At 41.8% G+C, this 6,000-nt stretch overlaps 1 pseudogene; it reads right to left on the minus strand.

The window, feature by feature from the left end:
• Window positions 1–793: 793 nt before the first annotated feature.
• LOC114091879 (solute carrier family 35 member B1 pseudogene) lies at window positions 794–1,948 on the minus strand (annotated as a pseudogene).
• Window positions 1,949–6,000: the final 4,052 nt, after the last annotated feature.

The raw sequence follows: 6,000 nt of genomic DNA on the forward strand, positions 1-6,000 counted from the left end.
AGATAAGTTTAATGTTTGGTTTGAGGCATGAAGAAGAAAAGGGTTTCCATTCTTCAGCAGCGAGCCTTTGTGTCAGGCATTGGTTTAAGAAAAATAAAGAAAAAAAGTTTTTTTTTGAACTTTAAGAAATTTGAACTTTAATTCATAGGACAAGATCATTTTATTTTAAACCTTAATTCCTTTTAGACTTTAGTTCAAAACTTTTAGAATTTGAGTTCAATAGACTGAATTAAATGAATTAATTCTAGGACTCTACTCCCATGGGAATTTGATAATTATAGAGATGTTTATGTTCAAATTTGGGTCCTCTCTGTTAGAATGTATTATCAGAGCATCTTTTTACTATTTAACTCATTGCAAAACCAGTTAAGCACAGTAGTAGTGTGGCTGGATGTAGTTTTAGATAGAAAAATAGAATTAGGGGCTGGGATTGTGGCTCAGAGGGAGAGCACTCACCTTGCTTGTGGGAGGCCCTGGGTTCGATCCTCAGCACCATATAAAGATAAAATAAAGATATTGTGTCCACCTATAACTAAAATAAATAAATAAAAAGAAAAATAGAATTAGCTTTGTCCCAACCTGATCTGAGAACATATGGCAGATTTTATTTTATAAAATAGATCCCACCAGCTCTGTAACTCAGTGGTAGGGTGCTTGCCTAGCATGTGGTGAAGCACGGGGTTCCGTCCCCAGCCCCAGGCAAAACAAACTAAAATATAAAATAGGCCCTGTAGTGAAATGAGCCAGACACGAAAGGACAGGTGCTGTATGACTGGCTTTTTTTTTTTTTAAAATCCAAGAGCTTTTTTTAGAATATGTGATTTTGCTTCCTTTGATTAAAAAAAAAAACAAACAAAATCTGGAACCCAGTTCCTTATCACTACTAAGTCCATTTTCCCAGGAGATGTCACTGTTGGAGATAATAACTTAAGTATTCTTGGAGTGGAGGTAGTCTCTCTCTTCCTAGTGGGTTGTCTTCTTTGCTCCCTTCCCAAACTTGGCATCAAGACCAAGACCCAGGAACACAAGCACAGTGCCTACCCACTGCATGAGGCTAATGGGGTTGGCAAAGAGGATCACAGAGGCCAAAATAGTGAAGAACTTCCGAGTTGTCGTGATGATTGAGCAGGTCAGGGGACCAAAATACACAACTGTCATGAAGATGAAGCTCTGACCCAAGGCACTAGTCAGGCCAAAGAGCAGGATATTATAGATGATGATTGGGTACCTTTCAGCAAAGCTCAAGAACTCCCAGAGCTCCCCAGTGAACAGGATTCCAGCTCCTAGAAGCAATGTCGACCAAAGGTTGATGTTCAACATCATGTGTTTGGAGCCTGTTTGGTAATGAGCCCGCATGTGGTCCTGGGAAACACCTGTCAGTCCATCCAAGGTCAGAGACAATAGCAGGAGTAATTCTCCATAGCCGATTGTGTGTTCTTCCATCCCAACTACTTTCTTGGGTTTGTACATGAAAAGGGCCACTCCAGCCACAATTAGCAACACACACAGGTACTTGGCCAATGGGTACTTCTTCTTCAAGAGGGTCACCCCAAGGAGCATGACTGGGATTGGCTTGCAGGATTTACCAAGGACCTGAGTTGGATAGTTGACAAACTGTAGTGCTGAGTTGCTGGAGACCATAGCACCCAAATAGGACAAAGAACAGGCAGCATAGAGCCAGCTCCGAGTACGATCCACCCTGGCAGTGTCAAAAAAAGATCTTGGCAAACACAGCATTGATCACACACTGGATGAAGACTAGGGTTAAGGCAAAGGTGAACGTCTCCTGTTTGGCTCCCTCCCCATATTTTCCTCTTGTTATCTTTTCCTGCAGGATCCCATAGTAGAAATAGCAGACAAAGACACCAAGGAAGCAGAGCGGCAGGCGCAGCCGGTCGGGCACCAGAGATTTGCTAGCGGCCATGAGACACCCGGACGAGCCGACGACAGACCCGCTCACAGCCGGTAACGGCACTGGCGGCGGAGGCGACAACTCCAGGCGGACATCGCCGACCGGCGGCAGGGGCCTCAATATGACTGGCTTTTTATGAGGTCTATCTAAGTAGTCAAACTCAGAGACAGGAAGTAGAATGGGATTGCCAGGGGCTGGGGACAGGAGGGAACAGGAATTTGGCGTTTAAAGGGTAGAGAGGTTGAGTATGGGCATGTGAAAAAGCTCTGGAGTCGGATGGTGGTGACGTCTGCCCACTAATGTGAATGCACTTAATGCCACTGAAGGGTACACTAAAGAATGGTTAAGAATAACAATGGATTGTTGTTTTCTAACACTAAATTTGTAAGAGTCTATGATGCAGCAATTATAACTGGAACAAAAATGATTTAACTAATATTTTTTATCTGACTCTTTCATTCTCTGGGTTGTCTTCGTCCCTTCTTGAGATAAAATATACACTGGCCAGCAGTGGTCCTAAGAGGACATTCAGAGGTCCATTCCAATATCAGAAGGTGGGAATAACACCCTCTAGGCTGTTAACCACTGAGCCACATCCCAGCCCTTTTTATATTTTATTAGGGCCTCACTAAGTTGGTGAGGCTGGCTTTGAACTTGCAATCCTCCTGCCTCAGCCTCCCAAGCCACTGGGATTACAGACATGAGCCACTACCCTGGGCAGGTGATGGCACACTTGATAAACTCTAAGCAATGAAAGAACAAATAGCTGGATACCCTGTCCCATCCCCCTCCTCACATTTCCCGTGGAAACATCCACCTGAGCCCCACTCTTGGCCTCTCTCCCTCTCCTTTCTCAGTATTCCTTTCAGAAGTGGCATCTGAGAGAAAGATCTGGGCATGCTGATCCCAGTCCCTTCTGCTCTGCTTTTGGGATGGACTGAGTCCTGGTTGACATCTCTGCCATACAAAAATGAATCATTCGCCTAGTGGATCCCCTGACCGAGGAATGTCACTTCAGCCCTCTTGGCAGTAGGCCTTAGCCCTGTTCCCTTAGCAGCTTTATAGATAATAAAAGTGATAATTAAATTTCCAGCTGCCAGACTTCCGTGTCTGCATCTCAAATAATTCAAAATTCAAAAGGGAAGGAGAAGGGTATGTAATTTCTTTGACATCAACATTTCCTGCCTGTCCTTCAAATCTTCTCCTTGTTCTTTAAGACCCGGAACAAATGCCACCCCAGATGCCCCTCCTTCCCAGGTAGGCATGACCTTACCTCTCACTGTTGTTTTTCCTGGGTTCCTTTTTAGGTACTTGTAACATCTGGCTTTAAAGTCATCTGTGCACTTCTCATCCCTCATTACTACCTGGCATAACTCGTCTTCAGCTGTGATAACTGGGCTTTGAAACAACCAAACTTCCTTTTACTGTCCTGCACTCATGTTATTTGCCAAATGCAGACTCTCGTGCATCAGCTGGTAAAATGAATATTCCCAGGGATCTCACAGCAGAGTTGCTCGCCAGCCAATGGCTGGTCTGTAGTTTCATCACTTTTATTAGGATGCCAATCGATTATTTAATATTTTATTACATTTTCAGTGATTTATAAAATAAGTGTTAAGTAGAAAAATAAAAACGTTCAACCTGATGATTAAAAAAATGAAGATCTCATAAACTTGATGCTGTTTAGGTAAAGTTGGAAATCGTGAGGCACACTGAATGCTAGGGATATTACGCCCCTATTTGAATATTTCATTTGACTGTGTTTGTGAAGAAAAATGGGCAAAATGGAAAGGATCAGTAGAACATGGCATATTAATCAGGTTCTGCAGAGGACCAATAGGATCAATAGAGAGAAAGCAATAGAGATAAAATTGTTAAAATAGTAATATGTTGTGTTGTGTATAGTTAACTACAATATAAGAAAAGGAATGTGGTGAATCACCCGCTTCGTTAGTTTGACATGTGTTTTTACTGGTGAGTTAGTTACGACTTTGTGGTTGTAAATTACAGAAGCAATGAAGCTACTTGGAGTAAATAGGGAATATATTAAGGGACTGGAGTGTATCCCAGAACCCAAGGGGAGGAATGCTAAGAGGTCTTGAGAAGGACTAGAATCAAGAACTGAAGGGCCATCTGAGTTCTGCCCTGTCTCTGCTTTCCTCTGTGATTCTGTTGTATCCTCATCACCCATGCAGTCTGGTTTCTCTGACCCCCTGGTCCGCTGGATGGACCAGGCTTGCTGCCTTCTTCTCTCTGCGGCTTCTGGAGATGTTACACTCCCATGTTAATAGTAGTTCACACTGTCTCAGCCCAATTCTACAGTCCCAAAGAAGGAACACTGACTAGCATGTCCTGAGTCTGGTGGCCTTCCCTGGTTCACTTAGCCCTGGCCTACAGGTGGTACAAACTTGAATGCCTCTGAGAGAGGAATGGCTGAGCATATACATCAAACTGTGCCTTAAAATTTGGAAGTATTGCCAAGTGTAGTGGTGTATGTCTAGAATCTCAGTAACTTGGGAGACTGAGGCAGGAGGATCATAACTTTGAGTCCAGCCTGGGCAATTCAGCAAGATATCCTATTTAAAAAATAAAAAGGATTGGGGATATAGCTCAGGTAAAGCAACTCTGGGTTCAATCCCCAATACTGGGAGTGGGGGATGGGATTCAGCCTGCAGTGACTTTGAGACCAAAGGAAATGGCATGGAACATAACCATGATCCAAAATAGCCAACAATATTCAGAATGTTGAATAATTAACTCAGTCTCAACCCATCACAAAAAAATATCCATCCATCAGATGGACAGGCTAATCAGGATAGTGACAGCTGTACACAACTAGGAGTGGGCTGAGCATTAGTCCTGAGATGGCCCCCAAAGATAGAGGAGCAAGTGCCCAAGGGACCCCTGTACCATCACAAGGTCACTTAGGTACCCTTCCTACACCATCATGAGAAGGACTAGGAGGAGGAGGACCGCTTGGGTTTCAGCATCCACGGGATGCTAATATGTGTGGAAAAGAACACAAGATGTTATTCATGTTTCCATTAACACTGAACTAGCTTATAAATCTATCAACCTAAATTTTTTCAAAAGGCTTTAAGCTCAACATATAAATTTTATATATTTATAGATCTAGTAATTCCTTGTATTAAAATAAAAAGTACTCACTTTTGCTTTCTTTTTAATTTATTCTCAATAAGCTTATACATTTTATAGATGAATTGCTCCCTAAACATTTAACACATTTACAAACTCAATTAATTAAATTCCTTTAGAGATTTCAAACCTCGTTCACAAACACAGCATATCTGAATTCTCCTAAGAGCTTCAAATATCAAAAACAGACTTATAAATCTAGCAAGTAAAATCTTCCTAATTATTCAAGTGATTCATAAACCTTGGAAAGCAGATTTACAAATTTAATAAATAAGCCAGATTATCTTAATCACCAAGAGCATCATAAAGGAAAAAAACCATATGAGCAGTATAAAAATTCAAAATTTGTAATTATACTTATATAAACACAATTTACACCAAGTTGTCAATGCTGTTAATTCTTTACTTAATCTAGGAGTTATAAATGACTCATGTAATCAAGGGGAACAGAATTGCCATATTAAGCATATTAATTGAATTTATGAACTCCAGATACTGAAGGTCCCCAGGGCTCAGTCCTTGAACTTCCTGGCCGTCTCGTTTAGTCCTATGGCTTTAAATACCATCTATGTGCTGATGAATGCTTCCTTTGCATACCTCCAGATCCAGGAGGCATGTTGAGCGCCCATATTCCTGATCTTCCTTTCCCAGACATTAAGTAGAATCGTGCTTCCTCACCCCCTTGAAGGCCACGTGATTGACTTGAGCCAAGGAAAAGCAATGGGTCATTTCAAAGTGAATGTATGTATTTCATTGCTGGCATGAGACTCCCATTTTTTTCTTCCTCTGGCCATAGTAGTAGTCCAGACATTTGAGCTTCTCTTATTCAGCGACCCAGAGGGGAAATAACATGAAACAGAATTCTACATATGACAAACATTTGTGTTAATCCAGTGAGATTTTGCAATTGTTCCTGCAGCCTTGGACATCAC

The sequence above is a fragment of the Marmota flaviventris genome, chromosome 14 (genome assembly GCF_047511675.1).
Source record: "Marmota flaviventris isolate mMarFla1 chromosome 14, mMarFla1.hap1, whole genome shotgun sequence".
In the NCBI taxonomy this organism is placed as follows: Eukaryota; Metazoa; Chordata; class Mammalia; order Rodentia; family Sciuridae; genus Marmota; species Marmota flaviventris.